The sequence below is a fragment of the Cyanistes caeruleus genome, chromosome 17, assembly GCF_971803275.1.
Source record: "Cyanistes caeruleus chromosome 17, bCyaCae1.hap1.1, whole genome shotgun sequence".
NCBI classification, from domain to species: domain Eukaryota; kingdom Metazoa; phylum Chordata; class Aves; order Passeriformes; family Paridae; genus Cyanistes; species Cyanistes caeruleus.
In genome coordinates this window covers 8,357,259-8,383,295 of record NC_141717.1, presented here as the reverse complement: position 1 = coordinate 8,383,295, position 26,037 = coordinate 8,357,259, and the positions used below count along the sequence as shown (strand labels likewise).

General features: G+C 44.2%; 1 protein-coding gene across 1 annotated transcript in view; it reads right to left on the bottom strand.

Moving 5' to 3' along the window:
• Positions 1-5,338: 5,338 nt before the first annotated feature.
• LOC111935982 (uncharacterized) overlaps positions 5,339-26,037 on the bottom strand; it is a 188,028-nt gene continuing 167,329 nt past the window's right edge. Inside the window, exons 2-3 of the transcript XR_015277450.1 lie at positions 5,860-6,125; positions 5,339-5,412 (exon numbers count right to left, since the gene is read on the bottom strand). The gene's annotated coding sequence lies outside the window, so the exon portion shown is untranslated. The remainder of the gene's footprint in view (positions 5,413-5,859; positions 6,126-26,037) is intronic.

The window sequence follows — 26,037 nt, the reverse complement described above, 5'->3', positions numbered from 1 at the left end:
ATGTGCCCAGGAACCGGTGGTGCTGGGGGTGTCACAGCAGGGACCGAGCAGGGCGAGCAGAGCTCAGCCCCTGCCTGTGGCCTGCCCTGAGCTGGGGCTGGGTGCTCAGCTCTGCAGAGTGACAGTGGCACAAAGGCACTGTGACCAGCCGTGAGCTCCGGCTGCAGCACCTGCAGTGGCACTGGGAAAGCACAGAGCGGGGAAAGGTGAGCTCAGAGAGCCCAGCACAGCGTCTGGGGCCTCCCACTGCTGGGAGAGCTCCAGGTGGCACTGGAGAACCCTTCCCACCCGGCTTGGCCAGCACTGGTGCCACCAGAGCCAGCCTGCAAACAGCACGGCTGCAGGCCTTGCTCTGGGTCCCCCTGTGAGCAGCCAGCTTAATACTGTGGTGTTTCTTCTGTGCTCGTGGCAAGCCTCAAATCTTCATCTTTCTTATGTTTGTAGTTTAAGAACCCTTGGAAGAAGGAAGAAGCCACTGAAGTCAAGTGCAAGGCAAGTGTGGAGTCAAACCAGGTGGCAGATGCCCAGCAGAGCTGTGGGCTGAGGGCACTCTGACCCCAGAGCTCCTTCCTCTGTCCCACTGTGTCCTGGAGCAGCCTCTTCAGAGTGTGCCAAAAATGCCCACAGCAAACACCAATGTGTACATGGATATTCATTTCTTCAATGCCATGAGCATTACCAAACTGTTTCTGAATAAACCCAGACAGGGCTGCCCCGAGCATTTAGATTTGGCCTAATGCTGCCCCAGCACCACAAGAAGAGCATGGCTTGCTATGATAGCTTGCAGTTGGCCATGGGAATTCAGGCAGGCTGTTTTCCTCGAGGTCAGTGTTTTCCAATTCCACATTAAGTACAGTGAATGCTTGAGAGAGTATGAGAGAGCCCTGGAGCTGCTCGGGTGGTCTGTAACAGGGGATGACAGGTCCCCAGGGAGAGGATCAGACTCTCCTCTAGTGTGACAAGTGTGGCTGTGTGATTCTCTGCTCTCCTGACATGCTTCCCCTGCTGCCTGGTGAGGAAGGACAGCCTTTTATCTCAGGGAAGAGGCATTGGGTTGGAAGAAGCTGATGATCAGCTTTGCTTTCACATGGAGGGGGATGAGTTGCAAATTACCTGCTGTCAGTGGAAGGCTGAAGCCTGGGCAGGGTGCTGGGCTGGAAACAAGATGTGTGTTAAAAGGGGAATGGAATGCTTGAAGGGTACTGAGTGTTTTGAGGCAGAAAACATTTTGCAGAAGAGATGTCTGCATAAGTAACATCTTTATAAGCAGGGATATATGGAGATGAGAAATTACTCCTAGAGCTCTGAGAAAATGAAGATTTACTGCTTTAAGTAAAAAGGGAAAAGGAGATGCCAGGCTGTGCCCCTGCTTTGCAGGGAACACATTACTGTGTGAGGTTTTGATGAATAGCTGTAAGGAAGGCTGAGTAGGCTCTGCTCACTCCCAAAGACAGATTGAACCTGAGCTTGCTTATGGCAGAGAACAACCAAGCTGTGCCTCCGTGAGAGAGCGGTGGGGTCACTGTGCGTGCCCCCTGACGCCCGGGGTGTCCTGCAGCAGTGCCCAGCCACATGTGTGCAGGACTGGAGCTCTGGGAACCCCCAGTGTCATGGCACTGGGAAACTGCCTTAGACACAGTCCAGGGAAGCACTGGAATGCTGGCAGGTGCAACAGGAGCTCCTGGAGCACCAGACAGAGCAGGACAGCGTGGCAGGGTCCCAGTGACCGGCAGGCAGTGACAGCAGCCCAGGAGGGGTGAGCACAAACACCAAATCCATCTCCTGAGCACAGAGGGCACACGGCACCCAGGCACATCCTCAGCAGTCACTCACTGCCTGCCACAACTGCATAAATCATGGGCTTTGCATCCAATTAGTCCTCAAAGGCGTAAGGATTTTTCTGCATTTAGAAATTTCTAAGAAATTAATCTCCAAACCAGCTGCTTTCAGTCTAATGCCTCCTGAGGGTCTGGAGGGGGTTATTTGTATAGATTTTTTTTTTGCTAACTGTTGTCAGGCTTCTGCTGAATGCCAAGCTCCTGTTGCTTTACCTGTGCATAAGAGGACCTTGCAAATGCCAGAGATGAGAGTTTTCCTTGCAGGAGCCTGGGGCTTCCAGCCCAGTCAGTAATGGCAAACACCACCCCCATCATCTTGGAAAACCCACATTCTGTACAGAGAGCACTGCAGATACATTACTGATCACACTATGTCAGCTATGACAGAATAAAAGTCTTTGAAGATTAAGCAGGAAAAAAAAAAGTCTTGAAATAGACATTGAAAAGTTACTTTGTCCTTTTACTTATCTCAATCTAAAGCTTCCAACAGTGGTCTTGCAAAACAGAACAGTCCAGGGATTTTTTTTTATCATGCATGAAATGATTTTATTTCATCCTGGTGCAGGAAATGACATGAAAACCATGCAGAAAATAGTAAAGTTTTAAGTCTGACAGGAAAAAAGGCAAATAGAATGATTTATGCTAAGCTCTGAAATACTATCCCTTCTTACCCACTGACCATTCCGAACTTGGTCTCTGTGTGGAGCCAAGAATTAAAAATACATCAAACTCAATTCAATTTGCAGGTATGAGGGGGTTTCATCTGGAAAAGGTTAACTCATTCCTTCCTCTGATGCCATTTGCAGAAACCACACAGTGCAGTGAGTCCCAACAGAAAATGGGATCTCATTTTTCTGCAAGACAAAATTGCACAGCTCTTCTTCAATAAGTCAGTAATTACTAAAGGAGTGGTAGTATTTTGTACACCTTAGAAAACTTCAGGAGTCACATTACAAAAAAGCTCAGTTCCCAACATTAACAAAAGTAAAAACTCTTATCAACAGATTTTTATTCTTTTTTAATCAGAACAACTTTTTAAGACACTGCAAATGAAAACATCTTGTGTGCTATCTTCCTTGTGAGAGGGCAAGGGCTGTGTTCTCTCAGGCAAAGGTGTGAGTTTATCCTCCTGAACCCAGGCTCACATCACACCTTTCCCACTCAAGGAGTGCCACCACAGGAACTTCACGTGGGATTTTTCCTGTTGCACCTGTAGGCTTCTGTCAGAACCAGCAGTTTGCATTCCCTCCCAGTTTGTCCCTGCTCCAGGGTCCTGCCCCCTTGCTGGTGCTGGGATCCATGACTGGGCTGCTCAAAGGGACCAGACAGGGTATGGGATTTTTATGGGCTGTTGGGGGTATTTTTACTGAGTTTCCTGTCAGATTTGGTCAACCACCTCTGCAAGATCCAGTGCAGAAGGGACAGCAGGAATGCAACGCCCAGAGTGGAGCTGGGAGAGTTTCTGACAGCAGCTGTCATTAAATAGGTGTAACACCAGACTGCACCTTACAGAGACTAAGGATGTTTGTTTATATCATTTGAAAGTCAGAAACAGTTCTGAGGAAGAGAGTGAAAATTGGAGCTAAGTAGGAAAAGACATTTAAAACAGCAAAGAGATCCATTAATAGACTGATTCCAGGCAACAAATCTGATTTTCCTTTAGCTCATACCAAGCAAAACCTGTCTGCCTCACTCATATTGTTCCCAACTCAGTTAGGATTTGTTCAAAATCTCACAGCCCACCCAAAAATTTTGCTGGGTTTCATTGATTTTTGTGCTTGGGGGAGATCAAATACACATAACCTTGCAAAATTCAAAGAGGCAGATCACATGCAAAGAAATTACCAGATACTCTGCCTCCCCATGATGGGTGTAGATGAGCTTTTACACAACTCCATATTTAGCTATTCCCACCTTTGATGTTACCAGATCTCAGATGGCATTTCCCCTTTCTTTATACTTCCCTTAAGCAACAATAGAATTTTTTAACTAGAAGCAGAAATTTCCTGAATTCTGACATCTGCTTTCTGTTGCCAGCTAGAGAATAACAGGTTCTAACTTCTAATCTTGCACTGTTTGTCTTTTAAACTAAAAACTGCCAAAATCTTCTGTTAACGGAGGCAGAAACATTTGCATGCTAATTTGCTTCTGAATGATTTAAAAATGATGTTACTGGCAGCCTGGAAAAATAGCTATTTAAAAAGCCTATCCAATTTAATATTTTTATTATCGTTTGCTATTTATACAATAACACTGATGTCCCTGGTGTTTAACAGGGACATCCATCACTTTACACACTAACTGCCTAATCCTAGCAAAATCCCTGTTTGGAGGACAAGCATTGAAATCTTTCCTCTGCAGATGAGGATGTTTCAGTGCCACATCTCTGCATCTTGCCCAAGAGCACAATGCAAGAGGCAAGAGCAGGGTGGCAAAGGGACCCCTTGTGCTTGGGGCCAGCCCTGGCCGTTCCAGGAGGGTTTCCTCAGCAGGAGAACAGCCCCAGTTATGGGAGAGTTATTAACCCATGGGCACCGTGGATGCAGAGCACCTGAGCATTCCATACCCAGAGTGACTGACAGAACACAGAGTTAACCTTCACTTGTGTCATTGTCACCAGCACAGGTGTGAAATACCTTCCATGTGATCCTTGATGCAGTGCAAGGCTCAGAGCCAGCCTCCAGAACACACTCAGTGTCACAACTATTTATTTTCTTTGTTACCCAAAACCTCTGGGGACTGGCCTTGCTCCACCTGGGCTCCAGGACTGATCCCACTGCTGCCTGCACAGGAACCTCATTTCAGGGCAGAACAAGAAATAAATATTTGGGTTTTTTAAGGCCTTAAGGTGGTGCCTCCTTCCCAGAACTGATGCCTTGTCTACTAAAACAACACAAAATGGTTTCTCATTTCATATAGACACATCTTGAATTTCCCAGCTGTCATCTGACAGATAGGAGCATAGGGAGAGAAAAAAATAAACAAGCATAGTGTATAAACAACCTTGGGGAATAAATTTTGCAGATTCTGAACATCAGTGATGTGCAATTCTTTGTTTGCTGTAGTGAGCAAGTACACAGGGAGATCTGTACATAACAATTATATTAAAACACTGCACAGGGCTTGAGCTTTAAATATCTCAGAGGAAGAAAACATAAATGCAAAGATATTTTCAGCTGTTTCTTTAAGGAGAGGTGAAGGTTATACACAGGGTGTGAACTACCTTGGGTAATCAGATTGCAGAGCTCCTGTATTGGGAGAACTGCAGCCATCCCTGGGCTGTGACTTTGGACCTCAGCAGAGACCCTGCAGGAATCAAACACAAGCATTGCTCCCAGGATTTCTGATTAAGAAGCTAAAAAAGAAGAAACTAATGAGTTTTATTCCACACAGCATTTCTATTAAAAACCAGTGGTTTTTGTGCCATAACAAAGGTGACACACACTCTCAGTGGCTGCCACTGCAGGTGCCACAAGGTTTGTTTGTGAAGGGGAACTCACATTTTGGGGATGTCTTTGGAAGGGCCAAAGCTCTACAGTGACAGCTCCCAAAACAAATCTTCTCCTGGCAAGATCTGTAAAGTCCAGAGTGATACAGGAGCATCCCTCAGATGCATCCCTCTTCTCTTTGAGACAGAAAACCCTTTATAAAAACAGATCTCAACACCTGATTATTTGTCTTTGATTGAAACAAATGTCTTATCTGCAGCAGCACCTAATTTCTCACCAACATCCTCCACTCTTTCAAATGTCTTCAAGTCATTTGACAGATGTACTCCTTAAGCTTTGTTTTGAATAATTTGCTGTCAAAATTTCCCAAAGATCTCAGTTCACAGACCCTCTTCCCAACCACCCAGCCCTAAGTGTGAGTTTAAGAGCAAAGTATAAAGAGCACAAGGAAAGTAACCAAGAAAGTTTCAAGTAGCAGAAAAGTGCCAATAATTTCTTTAGTGTAAATAACATTATCCAAACACACCTATCAATAACAATTCACAACACTAAAGGAAGAGAAAATACATTACCTTATAATGGCACCAGAGTGATTATAGCAATGGTTCACCCCCACAGGAGTGACAGAGATGTGACATTAACCCTTCCAGCAGGGACATCTCCCCTGAGCTGCAAAGACAGTGCCATGGATGTCAGGAAAAGCTGTCACAGGAGAGGCCAGCACTGCCCTTCAGCATGCCCAATCTGATCTGGAAAATCTGTTGTAGCTACAGCTTGCCTCCAGCCTTTTGCTTCCAGCAATTATTGATCTCAGGTCTCGCTGATCCCTGTGGCAGGCCTGTTAGAGAGAACATAACACTCAAAATAAATGAGCAAAATTAACGAGCAAAGTTAACAACCAGAAAAAAAGAAGAAGCCTGTTTATTCAAGTAATAGAAATACCTACATTCCATTAAGCCTGTTTTAATACACATGTGGAAGATATGAAGTATTCTGCACTACCTACACCAATGAAATCCTTGGTGGCAGATAGAAGGGGCATACATTTATTAACTAGAAAGAATAGACCAATATTTTTCCGACAAATTGAGGCAGTAAGGACTATAGAGCAATCAGATCTATTTAAGGATCAGCTTGGGAGTTCTTACAACTAGAAACAGAAATAGGATTTTGCTGTAAGCCTGCTATAAATGTAGAGCCACAGCAGACAGGGAGACAGTCTTCTAGCATTTATAAAGACATCAAAGCAAAGAGGACAGAAATAAGTTTTAGTTCTCAAAAAATATTTTAAGTCATTAGGAAAAACTTGTGAAGTGTCACAAATATTCCAAAGGTTTGGGATCTTCCCACTGGCTGTTAACAAAAGCAGTGCTTTACCTACATTAATATTAAAAAGTGTACTTCCTAAACAGAGTGGGAGTTGTGTTTCCTTGACAGTCACCTGATACCAATAAAACCATAAAGACAAAGAAATTCACAGGAAAGGACACAACAAGGCGTATTTCCTCGAGCATCTTGGCAGCAATGCAAGCAGATAGAGGCTGTCAAAAAGCACCCCTTGGTGACAGGGTAATGAGGGGCAGAATCAGCAAATGTGTTTCAGCCTTCATCAAGGTTTTTCTTCCTTCCTCTCTCTCTTCTTTGCTCTCTCTTCTTTGTCTTTAAGTGCTTTCAATGTGATTTTAATGCAATGTGTGTTGCATGAATGAAACAGTGCAACGGAGGCATGGGCTGAAATCTTTCCAAAATTTCAACAGATCAGGACAGAATATTTTCTCAATGGTTTGCAATGTGCAGAGTTTACCGCTGCTGGTCTTTACAAGAGGATAACAATATCTGATTTTCTAACAATATCTAACAGATGCTCAGAGTTTGACAGCCAAGGACACGAGCAAACAGCCTTTGGTCAAGATTTCAGCTGCATCTCAGGGTACGAGATGTCCCGGGCTGGGAGCGGTGCTGGATCAATGGTGGGTCAAACTCTGTCCCCAGGAGGGGCAGCTGAAGCTGCTGGTGACTGCAAGCTGGAGTGTGGTGTCACCCTGGGAGAGCTGCTGTGGTGCTAGACAGGAGCTGTGCAGTGGGAACAGAAGCAGCTCCAGAGCAGCTTGCTGAGAGCCGCCCCCGGCTCCTGACTCATGGCCGAGCTCAGAGATGCTCTGCTGCCTGCAGCCTCCTCCTCCTGCTTCTTCTTCCCAGCCAAGAGCCGAGACAGCAGCCAGCAGCCTTTGTGCCCATGCTGGAGGTCCCCTCTGGTGGCACAGCCCCTCCTCGCTGTGTGACATCCCTGTCCCACGGAGCCACCACCGCCGGCTGCTGCCGCTCCCCAGAGCCTCAGCAGCGACTGCAAAGGCAGCACCGAGCTCTCACTCCAGCTCACATAAGGCTGTGCTCCTAAAAAGGGAGGGTGTTGTTATAACACTTGGAAGCCGTTGTGTATTTCTGGGAGAAGAAGCAGTACTGAAGCCACCCTCGGCTGTGGGGGCAGAGCTGAGGGGTTTGCAGCACCATCTCAGCACTCTCTGCCCAGCCAAACCCTGCGCCCAGCTGGGGAAAAGTCACAAGAGAAGGTCGGGACTGTGTGGTACCTCCAAGTATCACAAAGGGAACACTACCAGTGTAACTTAGTTAATATTTATGCTAAGTTGCAGTCAGAAGCTTTGAAGAAAATAAGGGTGCTGTTATGTTAAAGAGCTGTGATGGGAAAAACCCCACAGTTCTGTCCTCATACCATCTTCTGTACTAAGAAGTTGAATATAAAGTGCACACCATAAAATGCAACCAGCAGAAAGATGTGAAGTGTTGTTCACATTTGTGTTTTTCCAAGTTCACCTTTCAGCCACTGTGAATTTTACAGCTGAGCTCTCTGCATGGAGGCTGCTCTAGAAACTCTGAGAAAAACCTACATGTGCAATCAGGGGCAGGGGCTTCAACAGATCTGAACATGCTGTCACACAAGTAAGGATGAAGGAGTGGGAGAAGACCAAAGTGATCCAGACTGTAGATTGAGCAGATTTCTGTCAAGAGCAACATGTAAGATAACGTCAAACCTGAAAATCAAGAGTGTTGGGATTTATTCACATTTTTAGAGAAGTTAACTAACCTTTCCAAAATGCCCAAGATGTTTTAGTTTGAATTCACTATGAATTTTGGACCAGACGTGCAGATTTTTTTGCTTCTTCCCCCAAAGATGTTTCCACAAACTTATCTACACTGTTCCTTAGGAGAACAAGGGCTGGAGATGTGTTACTGAGCCACTCTGCATATCATGGATAAATCTGAAATGCTACAGGCTACGTCTAGCATTGCTGCTGCGTCTGCATTTAAGACATGACAGAACTATCTGTACATCTCAACCTCTGCTGTTACAATTTTCTTTGAACAACTGAATCAAGAGCCCATGAGTCACTTAGGCATTTTTATCAGCCTGGAAGGATCAACAGCACATCTCAGAGTTTGCCCTTTACACTTGACTGGGACAAGAGGGACATGCACAGGACAGAGCTCTGCTGTGCCAGCACAGCTAAATCTTCTAAAGAGCAGTGACTTTGCACAGCACACGAAAACATTTATTCCACAGCACCAGCACCCTTTACTATAATCCTGGTCTTATTCCAGGAGTAGAGCTTGGGCACAAAGGACAAAAAAACCGAGTGCTGAAGAAGCAGTGCATGCAGAGAGATCTACTGTGCCAGTGAAGTACCCTCTGCACTCCAGGGAACCCCAGCAAGTCTCAACCACCACCTCTGCTGCTGCTCACAAAGGCCAGGGAAGGAATATCCCCACAGACAGATGGGTTTTGTCAGTCACACAAACACCTTTGTGGATCTCTGTGGTGCAGAGAGATCTCCTTGCCAGCACCTCTGATTATTTCTTCCATGGTGAACTTCTACTGTGTTTTGCACATTACATCACTCTCTTTAGACTCTTCAGCTGCTCTCAAAACCTGCTGAAGTTACTGGTTCTGGACTTCATTTTCTCTTAGTGAAGTGCAATCTAGAAAGCTCTACTTAACTTCTCCCACTTGGGCAAGTTAAGGTGAAGAGAATGCCCAGGCAGAAGCAGAGCTGGGGAAGGAGCAGGTTTTAGAGTCCAGTAAAGCTCCATGGCGTTACTTTGATGAAAACTGTGATATGATTTCAATACAGATTTCCTGCTCCTTCTTAGGAAAGCCATTGCTTGCTGAGACTCAAGGGACAACAACTCCCTTCCCAAACAAATGGCTTCAGCAGCCCCTGGCAGCAGCCAGGCTGCTCAGAACAGACCCATTTGCCATCCCTGCTCAGCCCACAGCTCCAGGCAGCACAATCCAGGAGCACAATCATATTTATTTTTTACAGCTGAGAACTTTGACAAACAGCAGCAGGCAGAAAAGGCCAGTCTATTTATATTTCTTACAGTATATATTCTTAAGAATGGCAGTCACTGTTATGGAAGCTATCAAAAAGCTAGCTCTGACCTTAAGTAAGTGTGCTCCCATGTCAGGCAGTCCCAGGAAGGAGAATTTATGAGGCAGATACTGAATTTAGGGAAGGAGGAAGAGCTGGATTGCTCTTTCCAGAGATGCAACCCCAGGATGCAGTTTAAGCCAATATTTGGCTTAATTCTTTGTGCTCCTTTAGGACAAGAATTTGACCACCCTCCACCTCTGGGTCAGGCTGGCTTCTGGTCTGTTCCACAGGACCATCTAAACCCAGCAGGTGAAGCCACAAGCCCAGACAAACCCGGGGGACAAACTGAGGCACACAGGTTTGCACTAACGTTGTATGAGGAGCACAGCAGAGTACAATTAATTCTGTGAGTTTATAGACAAGAAAAACTGCTGGAGGAGCAATTCTACAGCAGGCTGGATACCTTTTGCATATGCTTTCCTTGATGAAAATCCTGCATAATAACAGGAAATCTTTCATATCTCCTTTGACATTTTAGAGGATGAGATCATTAACTATTAATTTTCCTTGACAAAGTACACCTTTCTTTTGCAAAAACGGAATCCCAGCCAGAGTACAATATTGTCTTGTTTACATCTCTTCCTGCTTTAATAGTGCTTTGCAAAATATGCTTATTTATTTTTATGAAGCCAGATGAAAATTATATTGCTCAAATTTATTTTATGTATTATTTTGGAAAAAAAATCCATAAATTACTTGGCCCTCCCTTCGGCTCTATTACATTTGTTATCATTTATTAAATGGACTTATTTTAAGTTCATTTGCAAGCAAAGCAGTGTTAACTCAAGACCCATTCATCATTTTCTTCATAAGAAAATACCAGTGAATGCCACCTGGTTACAAAAGAAGGAATAAAAAAAAACAAAATAAAAAAATTACCCTTTTTAAAAAGAGATAATTGGAAAAAAGAGATACTTTTTCAGCCTGCTTCTCATCCTAGCTGTGACCCCTCTCAGTATCCTCCCTGATATTTGACTTGTCCTGAGGAAAGCAGCGTTTTCCATGTCACAGAATCACAGAATCAGCTGGGTTGGAAGAAACCTTAAAGATCATCTTGTTCCAGCCGCCCTGCCTTGGGCAGGGGCTCCTTTCATGAGACCAGGCTGCTCAGAGCCCCATCAAACCTGGCCTTGGACACTTCCAGGGATGGACAGCTGCTTTCAGACTTTTGTCCTGGAAAGGATTGCTGGGGAGGAGAGGGAATGAAGGAAAAAGGAGTATTTTCCTTCATTTTGCACAGAGCCAGAAGAAACGAGAGAAATTAGAAAATGGCAAAGACAGAAGGAGCATCAGTTGTAGGAGGAAGGAGTGAAAGGGAAAAGAGGCAATGTTTTTAAAGCATCTTCCCCTAGTTTGATTAATTAAAAAACAATTTAAAGCAAAAGTTGGCTCTATACAGAGCACAGGCCCAGCAGCACCTCCTTCACATCACTTCCCATTCAGCATGGGGGAATCACTCCCTCCCTGCTCCTTGCCAGCCACCACTTTACTTTTTCTTGTCTGCTCTCACCACTTCTGCTGTCTCCCCTCCTGTCTTTGTGTCTTTGTGATGCGTCCTGGAACCCAGCCCAGCTTGTTCAAGCTCCCAGCACATCCTGAATTTTAATTCACTCTCATTTGAAGTCATCTATCTCTGTTTTAAACCCAGACACAAAGAGAATGCGCCAATTTATTATTACTTAAAACCAAAACAAATCTTCAGAGAAAGCCTGGTCCACTCTCAGCACATCACAGCATATCCAGCTAATACTGACTTGAAGATAAGTGACCTGGGGGTGCAAAATTCTGCACAGGGACAGCCCACTTTGGAAAGGTGCCCTTCACCAGGTACCCAGGGCCATGTAAGAACCCATCATTTAAGAGGAAAGATGACAACAGAAAGTGTAAAGGCAGCACAACCTGTTCTCAGAGCACATTACAGCCTTATCTGGACTCCAAGGCTGCCTGGCAGGTGAGCTTTCCTGCCAGCCAGTGTTGCATTTCATTCTAATTGGCATTTGAGACATTGTAATGAAACCCCTTATTCTATGTTTCATAAAGGACAAGGAAAACAGAACTCACGTTTGTCGGTGAACGGAAAATTTACAACAATAATAAAAGAGGCAGAAGAAAATGGGATTGTCTGTTGAACATGATGATGGTTCACAAATACTTTCCATTAAATAAAAAGACATTAGAGTACTGAAAAACAAGTAAGGAATTCCAAATAAACACATGTGGAAAAAGGAAAAGGTGCAACAAATGTTTGCCAGTGGTTGCCCTGGAACTGCACATTAGCACAAAGTCATAGAACCATTAAGGCTGGAAAAGACCTCCAAGATTATTGAGTGAAGCCTTTGATAAACCACCACCACATGAAATGCCCCACTGAGTCATTCCTTGAACTCCTCCAGGGATGGTGACCTCACTGCCCCCCTGGGCATCCCTTCAGTGAGGACCTCTCTCCTTCCTGCCTCCTGCCTGACCTGTGTGCTGCCCATCATGTTTGTAAATCACATGCAGTGGACACAAATTTCAACAGAAGGAATCTATAAAAGCAGTTTAAACCATCTGTATCAATATTATTTTAATGTGTTAGGGTTTTAATTCTTGTCATAATCAATTGATTAATCATCTTAATGGGTGACGGGACAGTTCCTTTCCAATTTTCCTGCAATCCAGCAATCTTTGCCCATTGGAACTCTGTCATCAGAAATTGCAACTGCTTCCACTGTTGATTGCAGTGTTAATACACTAACAAAATAGTGGATTATTTGTTGCATTTCTTTGATCTATAAAAAGGACTTCTCTGTAGAGGATATTTTTACTGCATTTTGAACAATCTTGATACACTCATTCTAAAGTGTAACCAAGTAATTTTCATCTCATTTTGAAGTTCTGTGCCTGCAAGAAATAACTGTACCAGAGTGAAAAGTCAAATGAGAAACCTGGAGGTCGAAGTGAGGCAGAGTTTGGGAACAGGACACAGAGCTGCTGTGCTCCATTTTATTTACAGCTCACACTAAAACCTCTTTCCTTTGTGTCTTTTCTGGTGGCCTGCAAGAAACGAGTTGAAAGTGGCAAAATATTTACTCAAAGCTGTTTAATTCAAAGCCAACATGAGGTGGGGGCAGCAGCAGGAGAGACTTGACCTGGAGCAGGATCATCCCTGGCACTGGGGTGAGTGCAGAGGTAAAATGTTTCTGTAAAATGGCCTGGTCCTGCTGTCCCTGCTGCCTTCATCAGGCTGGAGACCTTCAGCTTCAGATGATCTCACTCACACTCCTTCTATATAAAGAAATCTTCTGTCACCAGAACATGTTATTTTTTTTTTCTAGGTTTGCAAGTCCTATTCATAACTTGTCACTTCTATCCCTGGAAAACTCATTTGTTTGGACAATTTAATATTAAAAAACCCCTAAAGGTTATAATTCTCAAAATAATTCCAAAATGGCAGGTGTGCACAGTGGAACACATCACCCTGGCACTTTGCCACCAACCCAAAGCACAACCATGATAAAGGCACACAGATGACATTATTTTAAAATAAGGCTACCCATAGTCACCATTTAGTTTTGCTACAAAAAAAAAAAAAAAAAAAAAAAAAAAAGAAAAGAAAAGAAAAAAGCAAAGAAAAACCTGTGTAGCATTCAGAGGACAAGAGACCAGCTCCTACATGTATTGGGTATTTATAGTTACAGCATTTGGGAATGCAAATTGAAACGAATCAATGCCAGCAGGGATGCCTAAAAGACATAAGTGAGAATTACAGCAATTAAAAATGTTGTCTCAAAGGAAATTAGTACAATCCATTAATTACAATGCCTTAAAGGAAAATGTACCAAAATAAGAAGGAAAGAAATTAAAATATCAGGAAATAAGCAGGAAAAATTGGGGTGTAGAAAAGATAATGAGCACTGTAGGTATTTGCCACCCTTCTTTTATTAACAAGGAAGTGAAACAAAGAAATGGTGATAGGAACTGAATCACCAGGAATAAGAGAGCAATATATTCTGCCACAAGATCAATGGCCAGCTCGCTCAAGGCTTTGCTGATCTAAGTCCAATTTGTCATCAAATTCTGTAGAAACTGGTTCCACAGAAAAGAGTGCAAAAAGAGAGGGCCAGGCTAATAGGTACACCAAAAGTTCTATTTATGGTACAACATTGCTGGAGCATCAAAGGGCTTTGAGGAAAAAAAAGCTATGTGTTTTATATTGTGTGGATAAGTGGATTTCACTGTGCTGGCACCCTGTGCACAGTGGCAGAGCAGCAGCTCTCGCTCCTCCTGCTGCAGCTGAAAATGGGACAGGTTCAGCCCAGCCTATCCCAGGTGAGGCTTGTTGTAAATCCACACTTCCACACTCCCTGTTCAGAGATGGCCCCTGATGGCCTCAGCTTACTTTTGATACATGATAGAACTGACATTTAAAAACACTTTGACGGGCAGCCTGAATATCAAAACCTTGTAAATGACAAGTCTCAATGCCGTCCATCTGCCAGCCCTGCAGCAGCAGGAAAGTGAAACACCAGTGGCCTGAGTCCCTGTGGAACCTTGGATAAACAACACTCCACTGTCTGCTGCTTGTGCACCTCCAATTCTCATTCTGATCGTGTGCCTCAGACACCACAGGCACAAAGAAAGTGGAACACATGAACCCCAACAAGATTTGAATGGAAAAACAGGAACTGCTTGCAGAACATAATCACTGGTGCTTGTTGCTGATGGCATCATGCCATCACTCTGGTTTTCAGGTTCATGAAGAGCATTCATGCAGCTCTGGAAGGGTGTTCCCAATTCTCTGAGTTGCAATGGTTTGCCTCTCCTCCTTCAGGCTCAGCCAGATGAATCCTGATGATCTGGCTGGAGCCAGGCCACTGCTGCTTGACTGGCTTTTAGAGGGAAGAGGTCCAGATGTGGAAACTACAGAAACTCCTGATAAAAGGGAAAGAGCCATCTCGATGCCAGACTCCCAGTCAGGATAAACTGGCTTGGCCACATTCACTCTCCTGAGGAGCTGGGCCTGTATCTTTTCTGCCTACTTTCTGTCTGCACTGTAAAATGTCTTTTCAAATAAATGAATTTTAGTGACATTTGAGGCATTCAATTATTTCTCTAAGTGCAAATTCTGCATTCCTTCATCTGTTAGCTCCATATATTTAGTATGGATTGAACAGCACCTGCTGACTGGATGAATCATTTGCATCCAAGCCACAAAATGGGAACTGAAGGACCTCCAGTGCTTCTGTTGAAATTGATGCTACTGATGCTGCCAATTCAAGTCCTGTTGCTGGTACTAATCAACATCTCTTTAAAATGATTACAGCATTCAGATAGGGCCATAAAACTACCAGGTGGGCTATATTTTGTACTGCTTCCTGGTTTTCCTACATTCTTCCCTATGGGAAAGGATTTATTGGTCCCATCAATCCCTCTTACAGTCTTTAGCATGGGAAGGAGATGTCACAGAGTTTTAATGTCTCATATATTTCCTCAATTACACAATCATTATAACCAGTTTGGCACAAAATAGTGTTTTCATCAAACTGGGTGTTTAAGGCAAAAAGCAGCATTTGTTAATTTAGCTGCAGATTAATGCAAATTTATATGCATGGATGAAACAGAAGGAATTTTTTATTTAAAGGTCTTCTAAACTGCATTTGCACAAGAACTTTATTTTAAAACACACAACTTTGTCCTCCAGCAAAAGCTGGCACAGTGAATTCAAGTCAGTAAATCTGAACCTGCTGAATGCAGCTCCAGTGCATGTCAGGGAGCTTGGTAAAAGATTTTTTTTTAAAGGAGAATTCATGCCATGTAAAGGATGGCTCAGGACAAGAGAGTTCCTTGGGTCTGGGGCATTTTCCAGTCCTTGTTACAGCTCACAAGACCACGGAGGGTTTTCCCTGTTGCCATGGGTCTGATGGCATCACTGATGAGGGTTTGGTGGTGCTGTCCCTGCGAGCAGCTGGGCCACAGAGCCGGGAGCAGCCTGGCTGGCAGCAGGGCTAAAGACTGCAAAAGCTCTCCAGCCTTGCTGAGAGGGCAGGGAGGAACTGCAGCACAGACTGCAGCCATGGATGGGGTCTGTCTCCACACAGGGAGCTAACACCATTCTCATTCATTGATTCTGAATTTTAGCGATAGCTTTAACACGAACAATTGAGAAATTTTAGTCCAGCTCTAAAACCTGTTCAGAAAATTTACCAAAGAATACTTGCCCTTGAGAAGCATGCAAAATAAATTAAATCAATGTGAGCTTATTTTTCCATAAAACATTATTATTTGCCTCAGGATGAATATATTATCATTATAGCTGATACAGACTTTCACAGAGATTATTATATAAGAGATTAAAATATTTTTGTAAAGATTTTCATAGGACTTGCTTCTTGCCCTTTATACTTTCTCCATCCCCTTCAATACCCCTCAGACCTGTCTGCAAAGTCTTTAGACCCTAACCAGATGTCCAGTTGCTGTCTCCCAACAGTGACCATCCTCCAGTTTCTCCCACCCCTGCATTCCCTCTTCCCCACCACAGCATCCTAGTCTCCATGCCTCCTTCCCCAGTCCCCTGTCTACATTTGCTTTTTTTCACAGTTTTTCTGTGGCTCTGTGCTGACCTCCCACTCTCCTGCTTTGGCCCCAGCATCCCAGGAAGCAGCCAGCAGTCAGCAAACACACAATGACAAGGGAGGGAGTGCAGGCCAGCTTTCCTTTAACCAGAGATGAGAGTGTTAAGGGAGGCTTTGGCCAGTCCCACACCCAGTCAAGCAAAGCTCAGATAGCTGGAAAATGATGCCTCAGACCACAGGCACCTCATCTTTGCTACAGCTCAAAATCCAGGCATGAAATTCTCCCTCGCATTCTGTTTCTCCTGTTAGCAGCATCTTGTAAGGAGCAGCATGAGCCAGGAGGAAGGTGCTGCTCAGGCTCATCAGCATCCCTGGTGCAGAATTCCCTGCATGTGCTCCTGTAAACACAAGGCAGGCACGTGCTGAATGCACAACCTCGGGAGAGAACTAAGCCTAATCTTCAATTCAGGAAAAATCCTCTGCTCTTCACTCCCTGACATTCCTCCAGCAAATATTTCTATGATGTCCATATTGCCTGTTTTTACTTCTTTTAGACAGAAAATGTTCTTCAAGTAACAATACAGTTAATATAGGAAAGATTATTTTCTGAGTATTTGGGATAATGCAGCTTTTCAGCTCTTGTGAAACAGTATTGTTTTAGAGATTCACTGTCTCAGTCTTTCTTTTATGTCCCTTGAATTTGTGTGTGCAGCATCCTAGAGCACCACAGCCCACGAGCTCTCTACCAAACACACAGAAATCATCACCACAGGAAAACAGCTGGAATAACCTCCTTAAAACTTTTTAATGAAGATTTATACTTACTATATTTTTGAAGGCTTTGTCTGAAAACTTTGGTAATTGCTGCAGAGATAGAACTGGAATGTATTAAATACCCAGGAAAGTACTAATGTAACACAAGTTTGAATGACTAAAGTTATCATGTCAAAAAAATGTCATGAAAAATGTTGAATTTCAAAAACAAGAAGCAGTGTGTAATACATTTGACACAACAATCAGCACAGTTCCACAGCCAGTAATGGCAATGTTTGATGCTGTCTGAGACATTTAAATAAAGTCTATATAATAAAAATTGAACAGAACTAGAAAGGATGAAAATAATACATCCAAATTCCCTGAGCTGTTTCAAAGTCTCAGGAAAGAACTTAAGTGAATGTCAAACATTGTTTAAAATCTTTTGCTTACCACAGTCTCCTTCTGAAAGCTTTTCACCACAATTGCTGTCAGGGGTAAGAGCAGTGAGAGAAGATAATAGAACATTTCAGTAAGAAAGGGCACAGATCAAACTGGTGGAGATGCCATAGTCCCAGTTTGCTCTTGGGGAAATCCCAGTGATATACACAGGATGTGCATGTCACTGGATACCCTCGAGTGAACACCTGAACTCCAGGTGACAGAGCTGTAAGGAGTGGAGTGGAGTGGAAACAAATCTTTGATCTGCTGAGCTGGAGGAGGGACAAAACATCTCCAACAAGGTTTTGAGTAGTTTGAAATAAGCACCCCATTAGAGGTGCCATTTTGAACACCCTGAGATAAAATATGCCAAGTGCTCCTGGTGCCTGGCTGTGTTAGAACTCGGGGGTGGGCATGGGTGGAATCAGTTTTTACCACGGCTTTTTTCCTGGAGCTGACAAGGTTTGCCTGAGTCCCACTCTGCATATCAATTCCTCAACAAGAAACCTCCTGAACTACTCCTCCTAAAGCAGATAGCACCTGGCAAACAGAGACCCAGCCCTGTCTCCTCTGCTCTGCTACAAGGAGCAGGGACAGTGCCCTGTTTCTGTAGGAGGCTGCCCACAAAGAGCAAAGATGCTCACAAACCATCCTGCACAAATCCCAAATCACAAGGGGCACTGCTGCTCTCTGCTGCTGCAGAACACTGTGAGGCAAAACATGTCCACAAGGTCCTTGTAGGAAGACCTGTACCAGACCAGGTGCCCAGAACATGCTCCCCACCATCATTCTCTCCCTTCCTCCCCAGTGGACTGAAGCTCAGTGCCCAACAACTGGAGTTACAGGTTCAGCAACATCTGTTTAGCAATGTCACATGCAGCAAGGGCTGGTGTAGGAATAGCAGCATTTAAAAGGTTATTCACTCTGTTGCCAAGAAGCTTTGAACTGATTCCCTTGCCCCCAGCTCTTGTTCATCCCCACCTGTTGGCCTGACACCTGCACTGCTGCTGTGCCCCTCTGCAGGAGCACAGAGCTCCCAGGCACTGCCTGAGCATCACCTGAGCTCCTGCCAGCAGAAGTTACTTCCACCTGCCAGCTGGGGAGACTCCCCAAATGAAGGGAAATAGGGCTATCAATCAGACACAGAAAATATGTTGGTAGCCTCAGGCTTTTGGGTATTTCCACAGAGAGTCAGGTGAAACAGGAAAAATAGTTTTTTTCAAGTCTATCTTGGGTCTTCAAAAATAATTTCCTATCTCAGCAGTCCTGGTCAGTCAGAGCAGGAGATAGCAGTGCCCACTATCTTTCCAAACAAATGGTGTGTTATCCTTCTCTATGTCTTTGCCTGACATCAGAAAAATCAGCTCCATTAACACAAGGTTACACTTTAGAAATTTTTTGTCTTGATTACTCCATTTATGTAATTTATTTTGGTCCTCTGATTCCTATTAGGGGGATCAATATTAATTTAAATCACAAGGCTGTGCATTTTCTCCTGCTCCATTCATGCAGATCAGGCACACTGCATTTCCCCTGCTTGTACTGCTGACAAATTAACCTCAGCTGACTTTACCAAAATCAAGGGAGAAGAATGACTGCAACCAGTTTCTCCATTCTGTTTTAGGCAGGGATCAAATGGTTAGGTCACAGCTAAACTTCTGCAGAATTCTATACATCAGACTTGCGAAAAAACAAAGAATAAAACTGGTCAATGCCTGAGAAGATCATACCACACTCACAATAACACTTTCCTCCATAAAATGTGACTAAATGCTGCAGCAGTCCTCCTGTGGGCAGAGATGAAGGATTTGCCCTTCTAGACAAAGGTGTGGAGCCAAGGTGGGACTGGGTGTAGAAGAGGGCACAAGCTGAGATAAAAGAACTTTAGCTTCCAGGCAGGAAATAATTTAAATAGGAGGGTAGAAAATTATGGATTCATAGAATGGTTTGGGTTGGAAGGGACCGGAAAGCCCACCTTGTTCCATCCCCTACCATGGGCAGGGACACCTTCCACTGTTCCAGGTTGCTCCAAGCCCTGCCCCACCCGGCCTTGGACACTTCCAGGGATGGGGCAGCCACAGCTCCTCTGGGCAGTGTAAATACCTACAAACCAAGAAGCAGCACAGTGAATTGCCTGTGTCGAAGTGGGGGTAAATACCACATGAGCAGCGATGCTAAAGGCAGAGAGTGGGACTGGAATAGCAGTGGAGGAGGATCCTGAGCAGCCTTAGGGCACTGTTCTGGGCAGATGTGGCTGTTTAGGATGTGGATACTGAGGCAGCCAAGGCTGATTCCCAGTGCCAGCCAACAGCTGATGGGTCATTAGCAGCAGTGCTGGGATACTGAGCTGAATTAAGCAAGGAGTTAAATGTGAGCAGTGAGCTGAACTCCAGATAAATCTGATAAAGGGTCACAGACCAAATGATTAACATCTCCAGCAGCCATTGCAGGCAGAGCCTTGGGGATAAGGTGTTTTTGACTGGCTTTGGGAGTGACTTAGGGATGAGGACAATGATTTTAAAGGTACTATGACATTTATGTAGTTGTGTTAAATAGTGTGATGCTGGAAAGTCAGATCTAGGCAGAAACAGTAGTTTGGGAGCAGACACAGGTGTTACAGAGAGCACAGAGAGGCTCTCACCCTGCACAGCCTGGGTTTGCCAAAAGGCCATGTTAACAGTGACATGCTGACAACCAAAGCAACTCCACACCCTGAGTTTCACTGAGTCAGTGTCCTGACCTCTTGAATAATCCCTGACATCTGTTTACCAACACTTTCACAAGTTCATCTGGTAAATGACCCAGAGGAAGAGTTACATTGAGCTAACCCAAGTGAAGAAAGTATTTGAATTCATTTTTATGGCAGTTTTTACAGCAAAGTTCAGTAAAAGGTGTAAAATGCAAGGCACAGACTGTTCATATCAGAATTCAGAATCATTACCATAAAATAAAATAAAATAAAATGCTTAGTTCATGTCTTTCCCTGAGCAAAGCTAGTCTGTGTTGTTGAGCTTCTCTCTGGGCTCAGGCCCTCAGCAGAGCAGTGCACTGGCCCCAGGAACACGAGATGCTCTCTAGGGCTCTGCAGAGGGTGCAGCACTGACTGCTGTGGGCAAAAGCCAGCTGCAAGTTTTGTCCTGGCTCAGCTTTCAGAGGCACTCATGGCAAAGCTCAGGGCAGGGCAGGGCCCCAGCTGTGCCAGCAGCATCGGAAGGGATGTGGCTGCACAAGAAGCAGAACAGTCCCAGACTGTGTGACCCCTGCTCCTGTCTGAAGCCACCCAAGTGTGTTATAACTCCCAGCCAGGGAGGCTCAGCCTCTGGCAGGACTTGTCTCACTCAGGAGGGCCCTGTCACCCGCAGTGACTGAACGTGCCAGAACAGCTCAGCTGCCCCCTCCAGCAAGCACCTAACCCCATCCAGAAAGACCTTCTTTACAGTTAATTTAAAATTCACTGCTTGAGAGAATTGCTGGATGTAAGAAGTGAATTATTCACATTATTCAAGAGTTTCAGATTTCAAGTAGGTATTTTTAGGAAAGAAGTACACCGAGAGGGAATATGCTTTATCTTCCAGTTATTTGGAAGGTATATTGAAGATGATACAGCAACTGCCATTGGCTCAAAAAAAGTCTCTGCCACAATCTCTGCAACAAGCCCCTGCCAGCCGTGGTGGGAAGCTGCTCTCACCCGTGGGCAGGCACCTGGGAGTGGAGCTGCTGCTGCCAGCACAGCACCCACAGCCTCAGCCAAGCCTCCCCTCAGCACTCACAGACATTTCATCCAGAAAAATGATCTCTGAACACTACTGCTATAGGAGCAGTTAGTAACATTGTCAATGCCATTACTAGAATGATTAACTTGTGCAGTGTCTGTGATTAATGATGAGTGCAGCCCGGTGCTGAGGCCTTTGAGCAGCAGGGTGTGTGCTGCGGCCTGCAGCGGCCGGGCTCCTGCAGCGCCATGCTTGGGCACTGATTCCACCTTCTCTTGGCAGACTCAGCCGTGCCAGTGACTTCCACTGCCAGATCTTCACAGAATCACAGAATTATCTAGATTAGAAAAGACCTTTGAAGTCATTGAATCCGACCTATGACCCAACACCACCTTATCCACTAGGCCCCAGCACTGAGTGCCACATCCAGTCTTTCCTTAAACACTCTTCCTCAGGTTTCACAAGTATAGTGCAACTATTTCCAACCATGTACCACTTCAGTGAATTCCTTGGCATTTCTTGAATCAGAATTAAATTATCTTTTCTCAGCTCCAAGCTCCATTATAAATTTCCCACCGCTTTGTAAATCTTGGTCCTTATTTTCTTCTTTTTCCCCCTGAGAAGTGTGGGGTTTCTTTATTAATGTGAGAGAAATGAAGTCCAAGATGTTAAGGCACTGCACCAAGGGCTTTTACTATTCCAGACTCAGTCTTGTAAGCAATGAGGGCATGACAGATGTGACTTTGAACAATAAATTGGTATTGAGTAGAAAGAAGGTGATTCTGTTTAAATTAAATGGAAAGATAATCAAAACCAAATCTGAAGGACAAACTTTGCTATGTTAAAGAACCTAGAAACCACCTGGGCCAATGTGTCCAGGGTCCATGGGTACGTGACTGCCTGGAAATTCTTGAATTCAGGAAGTTGAATTTCCCAAGAGATTTGTCAAAGCCATGCAGAAATGGAGGGGTCCAAGCCTGGAGGAATAATCTCTCCAAAACAAAAAAAACCATATCATAAGTAAACAGAGAATGCACAAAGAGTGGGGAAAAGGTACAATCAGCAAAGAAATCCCACTCAGAGGGTAGAATATACAGAGAGGGTGAGGATACTTGCAAATCAGTTTGAATTACATCTTCAAAGGGCCACAAAACCACACAGCTACAGACCTTTCAGCAATGTAGCCATGCAGTCATGAGACAATGAGAGAGAGAAGCCAGGGGTGCTGCTCTGACACAGCCAGGCTGGGCAGGGCAGGCTGGCCCCAGGAGACATGTCTGGAAATCTTCATTTCAGTCTCAGTAGGAGAAGGACACGTGCACAGGTGACTTTTTCTGAATTATGCATTGGTGAAGTACAATTTTAGCAATGAATGCTTTCTCTTTCAAGACTACATCTGCCTGATTTAGATACTTTTTTTTTTCTAATACATGTTTTAGCTATAGCAAGTCATCATTCTATTGTCTGATGGGTAACCACACTAAACTGTACTAAAAATAATGCATAATACATCTATTGGGAAGAGATTTACAACAAATCAGATTTTTTCAGGGCAGTTTGTCTGTCTTATCTCAGCAAAGCTTATGTGGTTACCTGCACTCCTGCATTACAAAATCCAGCACAGACCCTTCCTGTTTGCCTGCAGGACAGAGGTGATGCCATCTCTGCCTGGGACTGAGGCAGAAGGGCCAGTCAGTGGTAACAAGCTGCAAAAGGCACAGCAGAGTTCAGGGGTTTCACCAAATTCTGACTGCTGGAGACTGCTTTAAGGCAGTGAAACCAGACCAAACAGAACAAAAACTCACCCTCTGGCTACGTACTGCTGGAACATAGCAGCCTAAAAAGGATAAATTTTGAAGTGTGCCAATCCCTCTGTACATGCCAGTAACAGATTTGTTACCTGCATTATAAAATACCCACTTGCCCACAGGTGTTCCTGCTGTTGCCCTCAGCCTTGCAAGTCCCTGACAGATTGTGGAGGTGCTCCTGGCCCTCTCCAGCACGAAGTCAGCTGTGGTTTTTTGCTTCACATATGGATTCAGCCAAAGCACAACTGCTGATGCTCAGAAGGCAGAGGGGTATTGTAGTATGCAGAGGGATTGAGCTGTATAGGAGTCTTGCTTAGACATCTATAAATCAGTTGAGCAAAACCACCTGCCTGTCTTGCATTCAATCTCTTAAAGGATTTCTCTGACCTCCAGTCCCACAGCGAGCTCCCTGTTCGGTGGGAAGGGAGAAACTGCATCCTGCTTGCCCTCCCTATGCTCTCCCATCCACTTTCCTGTTCAAGGAGAAAACAAGTGAAAAAGCCTGATGCTTCAGGGTTCAGCTTATGTCACCTCCTCAAAGTCATCAATAAATAAGAAAAGAGCATAGAAAGAGAATATGTGGCCCAAATCCATTATCACTCAGAGTTTCCAACTCTGAAGGTCTTTTTCACTGCCCAAAGCCGAATAAGAGCTGAAGCAGTGACCTGACAGAGCAGTCCTTGGTGGCTCCTGCAGCTCCCTTGGCTCTTCTTCCTTTGATTCATTTTAATGAACTATGCAGTCTGAAACATAAATTTCAACTTTAATTTCTTTTTTTTTTGGCTAATCCCATGATCAGAATAAAATCTTGGCTTCAAATACACACAACGCATTTGGAACATGCCATTTATGTCTGGATCAATCACAGGTTATCAAAAACTCCCTAAGGCATTATGGGGGGGGGTCCCCCTTTTATTAAATACTAAACTGCAACAATGAGAAGCCTAAATGAGCTAAGGCTGTCACCTTTCTTTTATAGTAAAAGAAGTTCCTCACACACTCAGCTCTTTCCCTCTCAGAACCTCCCATAATTTTTCACTACTAGTTAGCATTTCATGACTTTATTAAACAAGTTATATACATTTCTGCCCTACACACTGAAGGCCTCCAGGAATTACATGAACTACATTTGATATGAAAGACTGTATTCATCCATGTGACACACAAGGCCAAAAAATCATGTTATAAGAACTGTGGATTAACTGTTTATGTGGCACAGCATGATCCTGAATGAGTCCCAAAAAACACCAAAATATGGAGACCCCAGTTTTAAATCTCAGATTGTTTTTCTGAAGATTTTGCTTTTCTCTCAGTACTGGCTGAGACTGGCTGTTCTATTTAACTTTTAAAGATCTATCTGCAATGAGATGTGAAGAAAAATGTCTTGGAAAAATTCATTATAATCTGTGTGCTGTTCTCAGCTCCTCATGAAGTGGAGCCACTGTCATCTTTTCTTCCTATTGCTGTCACCCAAGTTCTCAACTAATAAAACTGTGTATTTTTTCAAGGAAGTCTTTGCACAGCCATGTGGGAAAGTCCTTGGTTTACAAGCTAAGAACTCATTTACCTCTAGTTCATTATTGACTTTGGCCAATGAGTTTATTTTTAAGGTCTAGTTTGATTTTGTTTTTTACTTAGTGCACAAGATATCTTTTAAAAACAGTGTCCTTCTGCCCTTTTGAAAGAGTAACATTGTTTTAAAAACAGATTAATTATCTCAGAAGGGAGAAAATCTGATTTCTGTCTAGGATATCTGTATTAGCTTGTGATATAATCAAGACTTAAACAGATGTCTCGAGGCTTTTTATTTGCAAAACTGTATTTTAGGATCAGTCTTTCCCTTTCCAGACTCCCTCTGGATCAAATGCTGGTATCTCCCAAACAGGGAGACAGCATGACCTGCATTCATCAGGCCAGGGGTAGTTCTCATCTCATCCCACAGGCTGCTCAGACACAGCTATGAAGGGAGTAGAACTTTGAGGACAGAAGTCTTCAGGTTCATAAAAGCTCTTTTCGGTGGCTTTTAGAGCAGAAAGTTTTGAAGATGAGAGTTAGGCAACAGTATCAGTTCAAACTAGGTGATGTGTTTGTTTTGTTTCCTTCTGGAAATTTCAGTGCAAAGCCAGGACTGCTGGGTATCCCAGAGGAACCTTCACAAGCAGAGTGCTCTGGTTGTTGGTTTGGTTTTGTTCTCTGAAAAGGTTCAGGCCTCCAGGAAAAAGATCTTTTGAATTTGACTGCACCTCTACAGGGATCTGAGAGCTCACTTGCCCTTGCAGTATCTTTGGTGGTGAACATGCAGAATCTTCAGCTTCCACAAGGCTTCCCTTGTTTGTCTTGACAGTGAAATGCCATCGCCTCTTCTGAGAAAATTTATTAATGAAAGATGAGACACTACATTTCATAGTAAAAAATTAATGCTCCACAGTAACTGCCGAGAGCTCACAGCATGGAAAGGTGAAGCAGCAAGCCAGCTTGCTTCCAAAGGGACAGTCTTTTCAAATATTCGTCTTGGAACCATCCACATCTTCCTGAAACTTCAAATTACACTAAGCTCCCAGTCCCTTGTGTTCATAACTTTTAAAAAGCAGACATATTTGGAGAATAAGCTCCTCTACTGAGCTCTGAGCACATCTGACAGATGTCAGGCTATGCAGTCTCCTTACGTCTGGATGAATGACATTAGTGAGACTTCCTTCTAGGAATTCCTGCTGATAATCTGTGTCCACAATGCTCAAGAGTCTTGCAAAGTCTTTTGGCTCGACAGAGACAGAGGTTGTATGGGATCATGGAAAGGTGCAGGTTCCTGTGTCTGGGTGCCAAGGGCAGAGTGCCTGGTGTGTCACCTCCAGGGAGTGACAGCTCCCTGCTGTACCTCGTGACTGACCAGCAGCTCAGATCCTTGCAGAGCCACAGGAAACACACACAGACCTCGTCCATGAATGCACCTCACTGCTCTGAGAATTCACCCACCTGCTCCTCCCATCTCCACAACAAATGGCACCATTTCACAGCCCAGAACAGCTCTGT